This window comes from Bos indicus, chromosome 13 (genome assembly GCF_029378745.1).
Source record: "Bos indicus isolate NIAB-ARS_2022 breed Sahiwal x Tharparkar chromosome 13, NIAB-ARS_B.indTharparkar_mat_pri_1.0, whole genome shotgun sequence".
NCBI classification, from domain to species: domain Eukaryota; kingdom Metazoa; phylum Chordata; class Mammalia; order Artiodactyla; family Bovidae; genus Bos; species Bos indicus.
Genome location: NC_091772.1, coordinates 77517255 through 77537171, shown reverse-complemented (window position 1 = coordinate 77537171; position 19917 = coordinate 77517255). Strand labels below are relative to the sequence as shown.

The window sequence follows — 19917 nt, the reverse complement described above, 5'->3', positions numbered from 1 at the left end:
CTCTTTGTGACCCCATGGACTGCAGCACACCAGTAGAGATGTTATTTATTCATTCAACAGATATTTATCAAGAGCCTGTTATTTGCCAGATACTATGTTATGTGATGGATATGGACCTGTGACCAAGGCAAATAAAATGCATGCCCTCTGAGATTTTACACTCTGGTCTTTTCAGATTGTGGCCAGCCACTCTATAATCTTGAGCAAACCATGCTTCCTTTTCAGGCCTCAGTTTTACTACCTGTTAAATGGGTGTGCTGGATACATCCAGGTGCACTCCATCAGTAAATGAACCATACTGTATGGACACAAACTCCCAAACCGCAGGGATCATCTTTAGGAAACAAGGACAGGGGGCTCTTCCTAGACATTCAGAATAGTTTAAGATGGTCCATCCAGGAAAGGCATGTGGACTAGAACAAACTTCCTTCCCCCTCTCTTCCACATCTCTGGGACTCAGTGACGCCACCATCCCCAGGCAGCTCCCAGCCGAACAGGCATGATTCTGTTACATCTGCTGGCTCTTTCCTGTTGGAACCCAGCCTGGTGGTCCAGACCTGCCTGCTGGCCACAGCTGAGAAAGGGGCCCTCTGGGAGCATGTGTTCCTCACGAAGAACAAGGATGTAGGCAGCAGTCTAAAATAGATGTGAAAAAACACTGCTTTTTGTTTTCTCTCTGGAAGGGTGGCTGAGTGAGCCACGACAGGGGACCCAGAACGTCTGTACTGAAAACACTATTATTATAAGACAGTGAGAGGAAGGAGCCAGGAGGGGCTGATGGAAGACACCATCCTTATCGCCCCTGTATGCTCTCCAGACTGGGGTTTGGCCCCAAGAGAACCCTGAGCCAGACTTGATACCAAGGGTGATTCTCACTCCTGCTTCCCTACACCCCTGCTGGCTCTGACCGTGTCCCTTGCCTTGCTCTACAATCTTCTGTGGCTCCCCACTACCCTCAGGAGAAGCTGAAGGACTTAACAAGGCATTCAGGGCCCTCCAGGTTCTGGTCCTAAGTGACTTAGCTGGCCTCTTCCCACTCCAGGCTACTTCTTGGCAGTCCTAGAACTTGCCCTACACTTTCATGCCTTTGCTTACCCACCTGGAACCCCTAGATTAGTCCATCAACTCAATTCTGTCTAATCAAAGCAAAGAAATGTCTATGCCCCACTCCCTCCCTCCCAAACCAAGCTTAGTGACCTCAGCCTAGAGACCTGGCTTGAGAGTATAAAATTCCCCAGAGACTGCATGTGGCCAGGTAAATGAATGAAGGTGACCAAGTGGGGTGCCCAGCAGACAGAAATTCTCAAGCTCAGTCTAACGGAGTGGATGCTTCTCAGACCTCCCCAGTTGCTGAGATGCAGGAACATGTAGCTTGATCCTCCAGTTTTGCAAGAGAAGGTGAAAATTGGGGATATAAAATGAAATCTCAATTTTATGAATGTTAGCAACTAATTTAATGTTTTGGAAACACTGTTTAGACCAAACAAAATGTATCTATGGGCCAGATTCAATTTACAGGCCACGAATTGTCAATTTCCCTTTCCTTGTTACAAACAAAAGAAGCTAAGTCACAGTGTCATATGTCAACAGTCTCCAACCTTTTAGGCACCAGGGGCCGCTTTTGTGAGACACAGTTTTTCCACAGACCAGGGGAATGGGGAGATGGTTTGGGGATGATTCAAGTGCGTTACATTTATTATGGACTTTATTTCTGTTATTATTACATAAGCTCCATCTCCAATCATCAGGCATTCAATTCCAGAGGTTGGGGACCCCTGTTACAAGTGATACAGACATATTTGGCCTTATCCTTGAGGCTGGGTTGGGTGCTGTCTCCTAGGGTGGTCTTGACAGTATCTCTCTGAGGAGATGAGATTTGTGCAAAGACCTAAAGGGAGTGAGGGAATCAGGTTGTGGTTAATCTGGACGAAGAACTTTCCAGGAAGTCAGAACTGCAAACGCAGAGGCCCTGAGACAGGAAAGAGCCTGGTGTGTCTGAGGCATAGCAGCAAGGCTGTGGGCTGGAGTGGAGTAAGACAGGAGAGGGGAAGGGGATGAGGAGTGATAACCAGGTCCACATCTATACAGGGCCCGTGGGAGCCTGAATTTAATTCAGAATCAACAATGAAGACAACGAATTGATGAGTGAATGAATGAATGAATGGGTTCCAAACTGCTCACCGGAATATTCGTATTTGCTGTGGGAGTGTGGGTGTGGCTGCTTTGTCTTAGGGTCTGAAGTCTTCAGAATTATGCTGGAAGACGTTGGTCTGTGGTTAACAGCGCCAGGTTGCCATCGGTCTGGAGCTGTTTTAATGGTGCTTGATTAGAAGCCTCAGATGGAGAGGGGTCTTCATGAGGGTGGGTATGTATGAGAAAGACAGACAAATGGAGAGGAACCAGGCAGAAAGAGACGGGGCTCACCAGAGTGCCTGACTAGTACCCTCATCCCAGCAGGCCAGGGACACCAGGCCTCCAGTAGGGGACTCTGAGCTCCCCAGCGTGCCCATGAGACTTCTGATCACCAAGTCTCAGGACTCCTGCAGCCACCCCTGGTGAACCCACTGGTGATAGCATGTGGCAGACCCGCTCCTGTCCTTGGCCGCACTCGGCCTATGAGACTATTTTCTGCCTTGACTCAGGCACTGGCATCCCAGCTGCTGGCAAGTGAGCCTGGTGGGGTTGCCATGGCGACCCTCGGGCATGGATTCCCAGAGATGCTCCCTGCATCCTCCCCGATCCTGCCACTGCTGATTGCTGGGGGAGAGCGTGACTCACCGTTAAATATATCACGGCCGTCCCAAATTGGCGGCTCAGCCCCGGCAGCCGGATGTGGGGACAGGCAGCATCTGGGGGTGTGTGCGGTTGGGAGGCTGAGAGGCATGACCTCCTGAGCATTTTCAGAGCGTTCAGCTCCTGTCACTCCCGGGCGGTACCTTCACCAATCCCCTGCCCAGATATCCTGCCCTTCCCAGTCTGTCTGGGCAACTCCGTTCATTTGCTAGCCGGGTGACCTTGGACAAGCTTTCCTTCTCTGGGTCTCAAAGTCCTTATCTGTAAAATGGGGGTGATGTGAACGCCGATGGTCGAGAACTGTGGAGGGTCTGAGCTTTCACTTGGCTTGCAAGCTAACAAGTGAGCCTGCCACAGTTGAGTGGATACTGGCAGGAGACATGAGCTGGCTGTGTCAGAGACAAAGGACTATTACAGCCCAGCAGGTGGCATGAACTTCACGTTCCCATCAGCCCTCTTTGCCCCCAGGTTCCGTGGGAGCCCTGCAAGGTGCCCCAGATGGCTGCTGCTCCACCTGGACTTGTCACAGCTGAGGATCCCTGGGCTTAGGAAACCCGCAATTTTATAAGAAAGCTGCTGGCAAAGCGGCTCAGCCTTTGCCCTGGTAGGAGACCTCATCTTTATTATACTGATAGGGAAACAACTCTCGGTGTACTATTTCTATCTTCCAAGGCTGCTGGCTAGACATCCTTGAGAAGAGAGTCCAGAACAAGGCTCTCATTGTCTCTTGCTCGGAAGACAGGCAGACATGGAGTGACCCGTGGAGAATCGTCTCCTGCCTCAGTCTGTAGGGCTGTTGGGAGAGCAAAGGAGTTCACACACGTAAACTGCTTCACATGGCCACCTGGCGAAGAATAAGCACTTAATAACGTCAGCGGCTATCATATGACTCTCAGCTTTTGTTGCTGTTTAGTCACTAGGTCACGTCTGACTCTTTTGTGACCCCATGGACTGTAGCCCAGCAGGCTCTTCTGTCCATGAGATTTTCCAGGCAAGAATACTTGCCTGGACTGCAAGGAGTTGCCATTTCCTTCTTCAGCGGATCTTTCTGACCCAGGGATCAAATCCGCATTTCCTGAACTGGCAGACGGATTCTTTACCTCTCAACCACCAGGGAACTCCCTTCATAATATAATCTCTCTTTAACTAGTAGGAAGTCAGAGGCCTTCTGCTTTGTGGTTTCCCAGTTAGGTGACGAAGAAAATCCTGGCTTCTACCCTTTCTCACCAGGACATGCCCACTTATCTCCTGGGCTCCTCAGAGCTTTAACAACCCCTAGTCCACACCCTGGCTCCTCCCTCTGACTTCTCTGGGTTCTTTTTTTTTAATGGCTTTTTTGGAGAAATAATGTATATACCATAACATTCCTTCATTTTAAAGAGTACAATGCAATAGTTTTTAGTAAATTTACGGAGCTGTGCTATGATCCGATTTCAGAACATTTCCCCAAGAAAAAACTTCCCGCCTACTTGCATTCACTCCCCATTCCCACCCACAGGCCCAGGAAACCACACATCTGCTTTCTGTCTCTCTGGATCTGCCTCTTTTGGACATTTCATAGAAACAGACTCACACAGTACGTGGCCTTTGGTGTCTGGCTTCTTCCATTGAGCATAGTATTTTGGAGGTTTGCGGCGTTGCATGCATCAGCACTTCATTCCTTTTTTACAGCTGAGTAGTATTTCGTTCTTTGTCTAGTCCACACTTTGTATCCAATAACCTTCCCTAGGTTCCTGATGAGAGCTCTTGGGATGCTGTCATTTTCGGCACGGGCACTGACTGTCACAGCTGGGATCCTGCTATTGGCACTCCTTAGGCCTTATCCTGTCATCTTGGCCCTTTGGGGAGTCCTGGCGAGCTGAAAATAAGAGAGGAGCAGTTTGGCAGATGGAGTTTTAGAGACTTTTAAAACCACATGGCACATCTACTTCCATGAAAAGCAAGCAAACCCACTTCCATGGAGCCAGTCCAAGCCCTGGAGAAAGAGGCAGGCATTCATGAAGATTTTACAGGCCAAATTCCCCTACCTCTTCCCAGCTCCATCTCCATGGCAGTCCCACACGATCGTCCAAAGAGAAGAGCAGGAGAGATTTCTGGTGCTTTCCTATATGATGGCCTTATCTCCTTAGACATTCCAAATAGGACAAGAACTCCCAGATAATTCCATGTTCCATGAAAAATATGTGCAAAACGGAATTAAAGGAAAACATCTCTTCTCCACCTCTGCCACCTTCACCCTTGACTATGGAGGCTCTGGGGGTGTGTTTGGTTAATAAAGGATTCTGTCTCAAAAAAGGAAGAGTCCACGACTGTTCTTAGCTATTCTAGTTGATGAACTGGAGAGAGACAGGGGAAACATCAGCAGGTAAAGTTTTCTGGCCTGATTTATTGACCTTCCTTCAAATAACCAGAAATCGGGATTCCCTGGTGGCTCAGACAGTAAAGAGTCTGCCTGCAATGTGGGAGACTTGGGTTCGATCCCTGGGTCAGGGAGATCCCCTGGAGAAGGACATGGCAACGCACTCCAGTGTTCTTGTCTGGAGAATCCCATGGACCGAGGAGCCTGGCGGGCTACAGTCCTTGGGGTCGCAAAGAGTCAGACACAACTAAGCGACTTCACTTCCTCCTTTCCTCAAATAGCCAGGCTTCTCCATTGTTATTCACATCCTACATCTGGATTTGGGGTTCCTGCAAGATGTAGGAAATGCCTTCCAAGTTGGGGAGTGTGTTGGGGAGGTGTTCTGGTTATCTATAGTTGTGTAACAAGCCACCCCCAAGACTTAGTGGCTTGAAACAAAATCATTGATTTGTTCATGAATCTGAAATGGGTACAGGGATGGGTGGGGCTAGTTCATTTCTACAGGGCTTGTGATGCCCACTGCAACACCTCAGCTGGGGCTCCCTCACACAGCCCAGCCTAGGAGTTGTTCCTGGCTGTCAGTTCCTCTCCATGGAGCATCTCCTCACAGCATGGTAACTGGGCTCCAAGCGTAATCACACCAAGAAACAGGAAGTGATAGATGGCCGTTTCTCACGGCTCGGGTCCTGAAACTGCCAGCACGTCATTTCAGCCATACTCTATTGAACAAGTGATTGCAGAGCCCAAATTCAGGAGGAAGGAACATCAACCGCACCTCATGACAAATGAGAGGCAAAGATCGTGATGGCAGTGTTTTCTTTTGGCCGTGCTGTGCAGCGTGTGGGATCTTAGTTCCCAGACCAGGAATTAAACCCGCAGCCCCTGCCATTGGATCACCAGGGAAGGCCCTGAAAGTGAAGTTTTAAGACTCACGTGGCTAGCAAGTTCATGGCACGTCAGTAGGTCAGGAGGTTTTGGAGGAAGATGTGATGGGACAATCAAACCTAGAACAAGACCCCCCCGGCTGCCTCATGTTGGCCAACATGACGTACGTGCTCAGTCACTCAGTTGTGTCCGACTCTTTGTGACCCCTCGGAATGTAGCCCGCCAGGCTCCTCTGTCCATGGGATTTTCCAGGCAAGAGTACTGGAGTGGGTTGCCATTTCCTTCTCCAGGGTATTTTTCCAACTCAGAGATCAAACCTGCGTCTCCTGCATTAGCAGGTGAATTATTTACCACTGAGCCACCTGGAAAGCCCCTGGCCAAAGTTGGTTTCAGCCAAATTTCATTTTGTCCCATGGGCCAAACGTAAAGCAGGACCCCACCCTTCCAGTTCTATGCCCACAGGTCAGTGTCCTGCCTTTGGAAATCCAGGCCTTCTTGCTCAGTCTTGGCCCACAACATTGTCTCACAAGTGGGGAAACCCAGGGAATTTCCTGGCAGTCCAGTGGTTAAGCCTTCCAACGCAGAGCATATGGGTCCCATTCCTGGTCAGGGAGCTAAAGTCCCACATGCTTCCTGGCAAAAAAACCAAAACATAAAACAGAAACGATGTTGTAACAACTTCAGTAAAGACTTTAAAAATGGTCCAGAGCAAAAAAATCTTTAAAAAGAAAAAAAAAAAAGAATGGGGAGACCCACTAATGAGCTGGTCTGGCAACACACAGGTGCCTCGCCAGGTCCCTAAGCCCCTGCTTTAATGGAATCCAAAGAAACCTCTCTAGACACACCTTTCATCAGAGCTTTTAGGGAAAATAGCTAGAGCTCTCCAGCTTCTTCCGGGAACACACCAGCAGTGAAGCATAACCCCCCCACCATGAACTCAGGGTACCACATGACTGGACACCCTTGTCATCTGGATTTTCTAGAATCCTTTTTCTTCAGACCCTGCGCAGCAGGCCTGTCCTTACCTGCATGGCTGTCTGAGCAGCAAATTGCTAATGCCAGTGTGCTTAGAGGATCTCTTCTTGGATAGGAGGGGACAAGACCAGGTTTTGGATGCTGCCTTCTGCTCTTAGTGGCTGTGGGGCATCAGGCAAGTGACTTCACTTCTCTGAGTCTCCATTTCCTTTTCTGGTGGGCAGAAATACCATTCCTGGATATTGCGAGAATGAAGTAGACCGTGTACCTATTATACTCCTTACAGTGCTTTGCCCCATAATAGCTGCTCAGTTAATCGTAACTATCCTTATGATGAATGATCATTTTCTGCCTCATAGTGGTTTTTTGGAATGGGGAGCCAATTCCAAGGAAAGCCAATTTTGCGTAAGATCTCATTTGCTGGGACCTCCCTGGGGGTCTAGTGGTTAAGACTCCACCTTCCAAAGCAGGGGGCCCCGGGTTCAATCCCTGGTTGGGGAACTAGAGTGCACGTGCCACAATGAAGATGGAAGATCCCGAGCGTCACAACTAAGACCCAGCACAGCCAACTAAAGAAATAAATAATATTTTACTAAAAAGATTTCATTTGCTGTTTACATGGGAACATTTCCTAGTTCCTTGGTAACCATGCATTTGGAGCAGTATGTCACTATACAAATATTACCTTGAGCCCAAAAAAGTTCTCATTGTGTTTCTTGACTACCTTGGCTAAACAGAGCATGCTTTGCCTCCAATTAAACACACAAAACAGGTATTGTTACCGCAGTGACGTGGGCAGGTAGCCAGCAGAAAAACTGCCCAACCCCAGTGGGAAGTCAGATCTGCATTTCTTGGAAGGAAAAATCCACGGGGCATTTCGGAGCTCCTTAGTCCAGTTGGAGTACTAAGGAGTCTGGATTCACTTGTTTGTCCTCCAACAAATCTCTTTGTAATGTCTACTGTACACCAGCCCCTTGCTAGGCTCCGAGCCTACAGTGATGAAGGAAAAGAGCCAAGGCCCCAGAGCTCATGAAGCTTACAGTCTAGAAAGGAGAGAGGAACAAAAAACAACAGGACACCATGGAATATATAATATCTGTCCACAGATGCACTTCCCTGGTGGCTCAGTGGTAAAGAATCCACCCGTCAATGCAGGAGACGCAGGTTTGATCTCTGGGTCAGGAAGATTCTCTGGAGGAGGAAATGGCAACCCACTCCAGTGTTCTTGCCTGGAAAATCCCATGAACAGAGGAACCCAGTGGGCTACAGTCCATAGGGTCACAAAAGAGTTGGCCATGACTTAGCAACTAAACAACAATAAATCTACAGATGTAATAAGGAAGAGCACAGATTTTGATGGAAAGTTGGTGGCATTTGAAGGAGGTCAGGGTAAGCCCTTCTGGGGATGTGACATTTAAGCAGAGATGCGAAATAAGTGAAGAAAAGAGATGAGTGTTGTGTGGGGGGTGGAGTGTTCTAGGCAGAGGGAATGGCTAGTGCAAAGGCCCTGAGGCTGGAAGTGTCTGGTGTGTTCCAGGAGCAGCAAGAAGGCCAGTGTGGCGGAGCAGAGTGAGCAAGGGGAGGAGCGGAGAGAGGCAGGCCAGAGAGGGAAGAAGGGCCCACCACTCAGGGCCTTGCGGGCCTCGTAAGGACGTCAGCCTTTGTTCTGAGTGCATTGGGAGATGGTAGGGTTTTGAGCCAAGAAGACAAAAATGAGCCAGCTTAGGTTCTGGGACCCCTCAGATAAATGTGGAAAATGAATCTGTTTGTCATAGGCACAAGGACAGAAGCAGGAAGATAGTGAGGAGGCGACTGCAACAGACCAAGCAGAAGAGGATAGTGGCCTGGCCCAGGGTCATCAGTGAGGGGAGGGGGAGAAGTGGGTACATTCCAGATACCTGTTTTTTTTTTTGGTCCACATTGTGAGACACGGGATCTTAGTTCCCCGACCAGGGATCGAACCCACGCCCCCTTCTGTGGAAGCCCGGAATCTTAACCACTAGACCTCCAGGGAAATTCCCCCCAAATCTCTTGAAGGTAGATGTGACAGGTCTGGCCGATGCATTAGCTCTTCTGAGATTCCCTGTCACTGGGGCCTCCACCTGCTCCCATCAGCAGGCTCAGCAGCACAGTCTAGACCAGGTCAGCTGGGCCCTGCCCACTTGGGGAGACGGCGGCCTTGTCCACCCATGCCCTGGGGACCCAGGCACTGGGCAAGGGCCGTCCTGGCTTCTCCCAGGTGGTGTCTCAGAAAGAGCTCTGGACTGAAGAGCCTTACCATGGGTGACACCCCCCACTGTGTGACCTTAGACAAGTCTCCTTCCCCATGCTGAATCTCAGCTTGCCTATCTGTGAAGTGGGAATTTTGAAACCAACCCTACTTCCTCCTGGGGTGGCTGTGAGAAGTCAGATGCAGGCTAGGCACGAGTTCTGAGGACACTAAAGGGCCACATTTACAAAGGGGTTAAACTCAACCACGTTATCAGTAGTGATATTTGGTCATTTCTGCTGTCCTGTGGGCTGCTGGGGAACTTTGACCTTGGTTCAAGTCAGGCTACAGCTATGCTAAATGAACACATCTCACTTTTCTTATTGAAGCATAGTTTATTTGCAATATGAGTTTCAGGTGTACAACCTCGTGGTTCTATATTCTCACAGATGATACTCCATTTAAAGTTACCAGAAAAGATTGTCTCTATTCCCTGTGGTGTGTGGTGTGTGTGGGTTAGTCGCTCAGTCGTCTCCGACTGTTTGCGACCCCACAAACTGTAGCCTCCTCTATCCATGGGATTCTCCAGGCAAGAATACCAGAGTGGATTGCCATTCCCTTCTCCAGAGGATCTTCCTGAGCCAGGGATCGAACCAAGGTCTCCTGCATTGCAGGCAGATTCTTTACCATCTGAGCTACCCTGTGCTGCATATTAAATCTTTGTATCTTATTTATTTTATACCTAGTAATTTATCTCTCTTAATCTGCTACTCTATCTTGCCTCTCTCCCCACTGGCTAGCCGCTAGTCCAATATTGATTCATTTATTTCATTTTCTTAGATTTATAAGTGAAAACAAACATCTCTTACTTCGATGCTGTGGCTAAACAGCCTGGGCTGCATGTGGGGTCAGACAGAACTGAGTGGAGCTTCTAGCTCAGTTTCCGGAAAGTCAGCTAAAAAAAAACCCCAACGATCCCCTGAGTTCACAGGCAGACCAGCCTTCCAGCCTGTTATTCCCTCCTGCCCCCTCTCACCCAAGGTTCCTAGAGGGGAGCCAGGCCCCGCCGCTGCATCCTGGTGACTTTGTCACTGTCCCCCGGGAATGGCTAAATGTGGATCATGGGCTCACTGTTCCTCTTCTCTGAGCTTCCCTGGTCTCTCCCTGAGAACTGGGTCCTTCAGGCCAAGAGAAACCTCAATTCAGTTCAGTTGCTCAGTCGTGTCTGGCTCTTTGCAACCCCATGGACTGCAGCACACCAGGCTTCCCTGTCCATCACCAACTCCCAGAGCTTACTCAAACTCATGTCTGCCATCCAACCATCTCATCCTCTGTCGTCCCCTTCTCCTGCCTTCAATCTTTCCCAGCATCAGGATCTTTTCCAGTGAGTCAGCTTTTTGCCCCAGGTAGCCAAAGTATTGAAGACTAGAAGACTTCTATTTTTTGAGATTCCTGGAATATGAATTTACTTTCTTAAACCCCCAAAATGAAGACCTCCCAAAATTTGCATAACATTTAAAATATTAAATTGAACAAATTCATGCTTTTGACCTACCTCCACAAAATTACAACACAGTGTATGTGTGAGGTTCACAAGAAAACTACAGGATTTGTTTTATGTGCTTATATATTTATATTTTAAATTCATGCTGTTCTTGTAGCCTGAGCCAGTAATGGGATGCAAGAGTGGTGAGGTCTGGCGAAAGCAGTCTTATCTCATCATCATCACTTGTGTCCCTGTTTGGGTATGTAACCCATTTAGAGTTAAGGTCAAAATTCTAAAAATATTGGGATGTCAGTATTTTAAATAGGTGATATATTTTCTTGATGTGAAAGTTAGTGTTAAAAAAGGCATACAGTGAAAAGTCCTTCTCCCACCCCTGTCCCCAGCCCTCCTCCCCAGAGGCAGCGACAATTACTAATTTCTTCTGATTCCTTCCAGAAACAATTTAACCACATACAAGTTCATCCTAATTCATGTGTGCATAGATCCTTTTTCTTTGCTTTATTGAAATAGGGGCTGGCTACACATATTGTTCTCATCTTGCTCTGTTTGCTAACATTATTCCTCAGGGATTATTCTCTATTTATGCATATTGGGTCATCCTGCTCCTCCTTTACAGCTGCATAGTATTCCATTGTATGGCTGACTCATTGTTGATTTAACTTGCATTGTTGATGGACACTGAGGTTGTTTCAGATCTTTCTAATCTAATAAACAACAATGCAGTGAGTAACTTTATGTTTATACCATGAAAACTTGTTGAAGACCCTTAGGGATTATGAGGTCTGGGAGGAATGGCTCCTTTTTTACATACCTTCAACCCCTTTCTGGAAGGTGAAGCTTGATTAAGTACAGCATCACAAAACGGACAGAGAACATTCCAGGCAGAGGGGACCGCAATCCAAAGGCCCTAGGGCAGAAATGAGCTCAATTTATTTGGAAATGGCAAGAAGGCCATTGTGGGTGGAGTGGAACCTGTGAGGGAGAGAGGTTAGAGAGGACTTCAGCGGGTAATCGAGCCATGGTGAGGTGAGGCAGGAAGGAGCTAATGAATGAATGAATGAAGCCATTCACTGACATTCATTCAGTGACAACTGAAGACATCATATTCCGAGAGACAGGCATGGCCCTCCCCTGACCTCTGGGAAGATTGGTGGCCACCGCCCGTGGGTCCCCTAGAGCTTTCCCCAAGGTCACCCACAGAGAGGAAGGAACCCTCCAGGTCTTCAATCAGCTGGGTTCTGGCCTCTCCCAGTGCCCACACGGGCACGGGGCAAGCACTTTTGTTCATTATTTTTATTGTTATTTATTTTTATTTTTTGGCTGTATTGCATGGCATGTGGGATCCTGGTTCTGCACCAGGAATCAAACCCGTGCCCCTTGCATTGGAAGCACAGAGTCTTAACCACCAGACCAGGGAAGTTAACTACCAGGGAAGTCTCACAGATTTTTCAAATGGGAACTCATGGGTGGCTGAAGTGGGCAGAGCTCAGAATATCCCACTGCTTCGGCCCCCCTAAAACACTCTCGTCCATCTTTGCATGGCCAACCCATCTCTTTCTGAGCAGCTCACCTTCCCAGGCCACCACTGATCCATTTCCTCCCTCTCCCGGTCTCCACCCACCTGCCCAGCTTGCCCCATCTCCTCACCATTCGGAGCCACCTGGAAGCCTGGTGGTTTCACAGCCCCACTCTGCCCAGACAAGCTGTGAGCAGCCTGGTTTCACTGCTCATAGGGGTGAAGGCAGTACTGGCCCCCACCTTTCAGGGCTGGATGGAGATGCAGTAAATGCACATAAAGTATTCTGAGCAGGGTCTGGCTTGGAGAGTGCTCAGGTCGGGCATTGCTTTTCCACCCAGGGCCTTAAATCTCATCTCCTTTCATTCATTGCTCGTGTGTCATCGGGCTCCTGTTCTGAACCTTGAGCTCAGGAAGGGAGTGTTGCCAGTCCGATTCAGCCCTGTGAACCCAAGTGATATTTAAAGAGACCTTGGAGGAGAAGTCCAGAGTTATCTGGGGCAGGAGGGATGGGGAGAGAGCAGAGGCCGTGTGTGGACCCTGGGGGCAGCCCAGTGGGGAAAGGGGAGGGCGGCCACGGGCTGTGGGGCAGAGAGGCGGTGAGGAGGGACATGCGGACTAGAGGGGGAGGGGGGCAGGAGCCAGACCCTGCAGGGCCTTGAGAGCCACAGCTCCGGGGTCTGGGTTCATTCCCAAGGTACCGGGGAGCCATAGGAAGCTCGAAAGCAGAGGGGTGAGGCGTTCAGCTCCCGCAGACAATTGTGATCTTGGGGTTCTCCGGGAGGAGGGGTTAGAGGAGGCAAGAGAGTGGGCAGCGCCGACTCAAACCATGACTGCCCACTCGGGTCTGTCTGTCCGTCTGTCCCGCTCCTCTGTCCCCCTCCCCCGTCTTTTTATTCGCTGTCTCTCCCACTCCTTCCTTCCCTGTTTCCTCCTTGTCTCTTCTCTCCTACCATCGTGTCTCTCTCGTACTCACTCACCTTCCCCTCTCCCGCCGGCTCCATCTCTCCCTCCCTCCCGCTGCTTCCCTGAACAGAACTCTAATTCATCTTCCCCACGCTGGCTGGCCCTGGCGCCCTTCCTTTGGCAGAGCTCGTTATTTTAATTAAACTCTGGGATCTGTTTTACTAGCCTGACATCTTGCTTAGGGAAACCAAAAGAGGAGCTGCCTGGGGCCAGGACGGGAAGCCGCCGGGCATTGTGGGAAGGTTTCCATCGCCGTCTGGGGAAGGGGCCCTGCTCTTAAAGGGGCAGCTGGGCGTGGCGGCTAGGGATTGAGGTCTGGCTTGGCCTCAAAGCCCCATCACTTCCTCGGGGCGAGCTCCTTCCTGGGCTATAAAATGAGGTATTAATAATTCTTCTTTCATAGGGTTTTGAGAGGTTTAAGTGAGTTAACACAGCACTTTTCAACCTGAGGGTCATAAAGTCAATTTAGTGGGTCACAACCACCATTGAAAACCCAAGAACATCAACAACAAACAAACAAAAAAAATGCCAGAATATGTCTCACTGGGAATCCATGTTGTGTGAGGAGCCTTTATTTCAGAATGGGAATGCTCTCTGGTTTGTTGTGTAAATGTCTCTCTTCCTCAGGCGGCCCTTCTTAAAGTCTTGAAAGTACCATTAAAATACTCAACAAAGTTCATACAGTAACACTCAAACTGTGGGGGCTGATGTTTTCTTGTGGGTAGCAAGAAAAGACTTCCTGTTGACTTCTCTACAGTATCAGCAGTTTCACCCCATCTTACACACAGGAAAACTGAGTCTCAGAGAAAGAAGAGGCTGTCCCATGCCAGTCACCAAGCAGAGCTGCAAACCCTGGCCTGACCAGGCCTGAGTACTGCCTACCCTCCCCCATCTAGGCCTGCAGGCATGCATGCGTGCTAAGTCATTTCAGTCATATCTGACTCTTTGCGACCCCATGGACTGTAGTCTACCTGGCTCCTATGTCCGTGGGATTCTCCAGGCAAGAATACTGGAGTGGATTGCCATACCCTCCTCCAGAGATCAAACCTGTGTCTCTAAAGTCTCCTGCATTGGCAGGTGGGTTCTTTACCACCAGCGCCACCTGGGAAGCCCCAGGTCTGCAGGAGGTGGAGGGGTAATCCTCTGACTGCTAATGAGAACTCCGGCCTGGCAGCACTCGGTCTGTCTGGGCAGGGGCTTCTGGGGCTAGGGTTACCCTTGGCTGTGACCAGAGGCAGTGCAAACCTCCAACCCAGTGATCTTGCCTCTCTAGTACCCCACCCCCAGGTCAGAGGGGAGAAGGCTGTAGTTTTTCTGCTTCTTTCTAGACTTTCCCAAAGCCAGCAAGTCTAGGGGAAATTCCCAAGTGGAGCAAAGGAAGATGCGGTGGCTTGTGCAGGGCTGTGAGGAGGGGCGGCCAGTCTGGCAGGGTCTGCAGGGTGGGGGGTGGGAGGGGAGGGGAGGGGTGAGGGGAGGGGACCACTATGAGGTCACAATGGACAACAGGCCCTCAGCTGAGAGGTGGGAAACCTGGGTCCCAGGCTTAATTCCCCCCCCAGCAGGGTTGTGCGCCTGAGGGCCAGTTCCTTCCCCTCTCTGGCCCTCAGATTCCACACCCATATAATGGGCATGGTGGCTCAGAGGCCCTTTAGAAACTCACCACTCAGATGTCTCAGAAACGCTCCTATGAGCCTGCGATTCTGATTCTGAGAAATCTCCTTAACTTCCCCAGTGGGAAAGGCCTCGTGTACTTATTCATCCAACAAACATTTATTGAGCACCTCCTGTGTACAGGGAGCTGGGGACACATAGGGGACCAAGGCAGACCCAGTCCCTGCCCCTCATTCTAGTGCATGAGACAACAAGCCAAGAAAGAAATGACCGAGTGCTTTCAAAGCCCTGGAAGAGGGTCTAGGGATAACAAGTGAGGGTAGGGGGCGGGCTGCTTTATCAAGATGGTCAGGAAGCTTCTCTGTGGAGGTAACATCTGAGCTGAAACCTGAAGAGGGAGGACGAAAGAGACCTAGGGAGACCTCAGGAGAGTGGACTACAAGTACCAAGCCCTGAGGCTGGAGGGCCAAGAGGCCAGGGTGAGGAGGAGGTGGGTGAGACAGGAGAGGCAGTCAACGCCAGATCAGGCAGCGCCTTGAGGCCTTTGATTGGCTTTTGTCCCCAGTGCGCCGGGTCACCCTAGGGGCTTTTGAGCAGGGCAGTCACAGAATCATCGTGTTTTTAAAAGATGCTTCTGAGTGGAGAATGGGTTGCAGGGGTGAGGGGGGACACCAGGTAGGGGACCACTGCCATTGTCCTTGCAGGACTCAGGAACCTGGAGCAGGGTGGTGGTGGGGGACGTGGGGACAAGCGGTCAGACTCTGGGTCCGTTTTGAAGGTGGAGAGAGCAATCAGGGCGGGCTCCCAGGTTGGTGGCCTGAGGCTCTGGGAAGACGGGCGTGCCCTCTGCCGCAACAGGGAAGAGCCAGTACAGAGCAAGTGGGGGCTTGGCTTGGTCTCGTGAAGTTGGAGACACCAGTGGGACATCCAAGTGTCAAAGCCAACCTCTTCCCACCCAGCCCGGCCCCGCCCGCCCAGATGGCGTGTGGAGGGGAGCCCGCCTTGCGGCAGAGATTAATTCCCGTGACCCAGTTCTGTCTGCCGGTGGCTATGTGGGTCACCTGTACTGCAGGGCCTTGCCCCCCAGAGCCTGTCCCGCACCCACCCTCCCCTCTCTGGTGTTCTCAGTTCTCAGGACCCTGCGGCCCCAAGAACATTGAGGGAGGGAAACCAGAACATCGCTGTTCCGCTGGCCCGTCTGTGAGCCCTGGATCCCCCTGTCTGTGCTCTTGTTGTACCCTCTGCCTAAAATCCCCTTTCCCCTCCTTTTATTCTTTTTTTTTTTTTTTTAATTTTTGGCCACACCCCACAGCATGTGGGACCTTGGTTCCCCCGCCAGGGATGGAACCAGTGCATTGGAAGGTGGAGTCTTAACTCCTGGGCCTCCAGGGAAGTCCCTCTGCCCCACTTCCCCTCTCAACTCTCACATATTCTCTCCACCCTTTTATGTTAAGCCCAGAAGCCGCCAAGAAACCTTCCTGGCTTTCCACTTAGAATAATAGGTACCATATTTTAAATGCCTATTAAGTGCCAGGCTCTGTAAAAAGTAATTTATCTTTCTGGTCTCATCTAATCTTTGGAGACAGAGATGACTGCTTCTGTTTTACTGATGAGCAAGTTAGGGTTGAAGGAGGTAAAGTCACAATCTTGAGGTCATGTGAGGGAAGCGGCAGAGGTGGCAGAAATTCAAACTATACTCTGTCATGTTTTACAGAGCAGCTTAGGTACTTCTGTGCCTAAGGGACTTTGGGCTCCTCAAGGGCATAGATTGAGTGTATTTAGTTTTTGCATCCCCAGAATCTGGCACAAGCCCTCCATACATGCTGGCTGGCTGGCTGGATAGATAGATGGATACGTAGGAAGATAGATGGATGGATACCTAGTAGATGGGTGGGTGGATTTGTGGATGGGTGGGTAGATGAATTATAGATGAACAAGTGGCTAAATGATGGATGGATGGATGGATGGTGGATAAGTACATAGATGGGTAGATGGAAGGAAGGAAGGATGGGTGAGGTGGATGAAGTAGAAAAAGACAAGAAAGGTGTGAGAGATAGACAATTTCCACATGAGAAAGTGCTCTTGCACATTAAGTCATTGGTGATGCTCCCCAATGATTAAGGATCATTGATCAAGGATGTTCCCCAAGGATCAAGCAGTTCAGAGGCCAACTCCTTTCAAAGAAGACTGGAAACAGATCCACCATTTATTCAGCACCATTATGGATCAGGCACCATCCTAAGAACCTTATGTGCATTAATCAATCCTCACAAAAGCCCTATGAAGAGAGTACTATTCTTATTTCTCAGATGAGAAATCAAACCACTTAACACAGGAGTGAGACCCCTGTGGACCCTCATAGCACTGCCTGCTGGTGGGATGTGAATCCGAAGCTACAGTAATTCCAAGGTGGCACAGAGGTAAAGAATCTGCCTGCCAATGCTGGGGACACGGGTTCAATATCTGGGTTGGAAAGATCCCCTGGAGTAGGAAATGGCAACCCACTCCAGAATTCTTGCCTGGAAAATCCCATAGACAGAGGAGCCTGGCGGGCTACAGGCCATGGGGCGGCAAAGAGTCAAACAGGACGGAGCATGCAAGCATCATCTCAACTCTGAAAGGTTTTCTGACCCCAGGGCCTTTGAACTTACTGGTCTCTGCTTGGGGCCATCTGCCCCAGGCTCCTTCTCACAGTCAGATCTTAGCTCAAACATTTCCTCTTCGAAAGGCCGTTATCAACCACCTTACTCAGCAGCCCCCCAACTATTCTAAGAATTACTTAGGGATAATACAGATTTGGCTGCTGTGGTAGAGACCCAAATAGATGTGGCTTATGCAATATCAAATATGTTTCTTCTCTTTCTCAGTAAGGAGAGGTCACTGGTTCTTGAAATGCGATATATACATCTGAGGTGTATGGGGCCCCCACAAAGCGGGCGGGTGCAGTGGTCGAGAGAGGGCTCTGAACCCAGCTCTGCCTGAATCCAAATCTCACCACCACCTCTCACGACTGAGGTCAGGTGGACCTGGCACAAGGATCTTAGCCTCTCTGAGCTTGTATTTCCGATCTGAAAATTCAGCTGTTAATAACATCCTATTTCATAACGATCCCAGGAATGGATACACACAAAATGTCCAGAGCAGGGTCAGCAAGCCAGGGCCTACTGGCCAAGTCTAGCCCACCAACTGTTTTCGTATGGCCTGCAAGCTACAAGTGGTTCTTACATGTTTCACTCACTGAAAAATATCAAAGAAGAAATCTCAATTCAGAGAATATGAAAATTATGTGAAATTCAAATTTTACTGTCCCATAAAGTTTTATTGGAACACAGCTCATTTGTTTCTGTTCGTTTCTGGCTGCCTTCATGCAAAAGATGCTGCTTCCCTGGTGGCTCAGATGGTAAAGAATCTGCCTGCAATGCAGGAGACCTACCTGGGTTTGGTCCCTGGGTTGGAAAGATCCTCTGGAGAAGGAAATGGCAACCTACTCCAGCATTCTTGCCTGGGAAATCCCATGGACAGAGGAGCCTGGTGGGCTACAGCCCACGGGGTCACAAAGAGTCAGACACGACTGAGTGACTAACACTTTCACTTGTACCAAGTGCAGAGTGCAGCGGTTGCGACAGGCTGTGTGACCCACGATGTCTGGCCCCTTACAGAGAAAGTTTGCCGAAGCCTCGTCTAGAGAGCGTTGCCTGGTACACAACAAACCTCAGATGGTGTTAACTCACTGAGGCCCTTGGGATGCTGCTATGGCGCAGGGGCCAGACTGGGTTTATTAAGTACCAATTGTGGGCTGTGCCCTGGGCTAGGAACATTATGTGGACAAATCTCATCTCAGCACGTGGAATTAGGTGTGACTATGTCCATTTTATGTGGAGAAGGCAATGGCACCCCACTCCAGTACTCTTGCCTAGAAAATCCTATGAACGGAGGAGCCTGGTGGGCTGTAGTCCATGGGGTCGCTGAGGGTCGGACACGACTTCGAAACTTCACTTTCACTTTTCACTTTCATGCATTGGAGAAGGAAATGGCAACCCACTCCAGTGTTCTTGCCTGGAGAATCCCAGGGACGGGGGAGCCTGGTGGGCTGCCGTCTCTGGGGTCCCACAGAGTCGGACACGACTAAAGCGACTTAGCAGCAGTAGCAGCATGTCCATTTTATAGATGAAGAAACTGAGGCTCAAAGAGGTGATGGCACTTGCCCGAGATCACCCAGCTGGATAAGTAGCAGAGCTGAGATTTAAAGTCAGGGTCTTCTGGTTCCACTGACTGCCCCCTTCCCTTCCCCTCCATATACACACCACCCATCCCACTGCCTGAGATGGCTCTGCAAAAATGCCAGCCACTGTTTCTCCAAGGCCTGGCAATGGAATCATCTGGAAGAGTTCGCTGAAAGTGCAGGTTCCTGGGATTTCCCTGCTGGTCCAGTGGCCAAGTGGAGAAGGCAATGGCACCCCACTCCAGTACTCTTGCAGGGAAAATCCCATGGACGCAGGAGCCTGGTAGGCTGTAGTCCATGGGGTCGCTAAGAGTCAGACACGACTGAGCGACTTCCCTTTCACTTCTCACCTTCATGCATTGGAGAAGGAAATGGCAACCCACTCCAGTGTTCTTGCCTGGAGAATCCCAGGGACGGGAGAGCCTGGTGGGCTTCCGTCTATGGGGTCGCACAGAGTCGGACACGACTAAAGCGACTTAGCAGCAGCAGCAGCAGCCAGTGGCCAAGACTGCACTCCCAAGGCAGAGGGCCTGGGTTTGATCCCACCTGCTGCAACTAAGACCTGATACAGCCCAATAAATCCTTTAAAAAAAAAACAAAGGCGATCCCTGAGCCCTACCGCAGACCTCCTGAATCAGCCTCTGTAGGAGGGACCAGGGATGCTTCGCCAGCAAGAGTTCCCAGAGGATTCCAGTGTCAGAGGGGTGGTCGGCGGGAGGAGGTCCCCATGGGCTGCAGCTGGCAGAGGGTGGGGATCTTCCCAAGGAAGGCTGAGCTGAGGAAGAGTTGGACAGGTAAGGGGAAAGCAAGGGGTGGCCTAGGCAGGGCAGCCTGCCCACGTGGAGTCGAGGAGGCACTGTTGAGGCTGGTCTCC

At 50.1% G+C, this 19917-nt stretch overlaps 1 protein-coding gene and 1 long non-coding RNA gene across 11 annotated transcripts in view; one reads left to right on the top strand and one right to left on the bottom strand.

The window, feature by feature from the left end:
- KCNB1 (potassium voltage-gated channel subfamily B member 1) overlaps positions 1–19917 on the top strand; it is a 114290-nt gene that overhangs the window by 56737 nt on the left and 37636 nt on the right. The window lies entirely within an intron of this gene.
- Positions 1440–13453, bottom strand: LOC109567536 (uncharacterized). Of its 10 annotated transcripts, none has more exons than XR_011570269.1 (7): positions 13225–13453; positions 12376–12686; positions 11540–11635; positions 7063–7247; positions 4821–6670; positions 2182–4651; positions 1440–1888 (listed from the first exon to the last, which is right to left on the bottom strand). It is a non-coding gene; the product is annotated as an uncharacterized lncRNA (long non-coding RNA). The 10 variants fall into 10 exon arrangements; XR_011570272.1 differs by having other exon boundaries at positions 1440–2351; positions 2779–4651; XR_011570267.1 differs by adding an exon at positions 7795–8055 and having other exon boundaries at positions 1673–4651.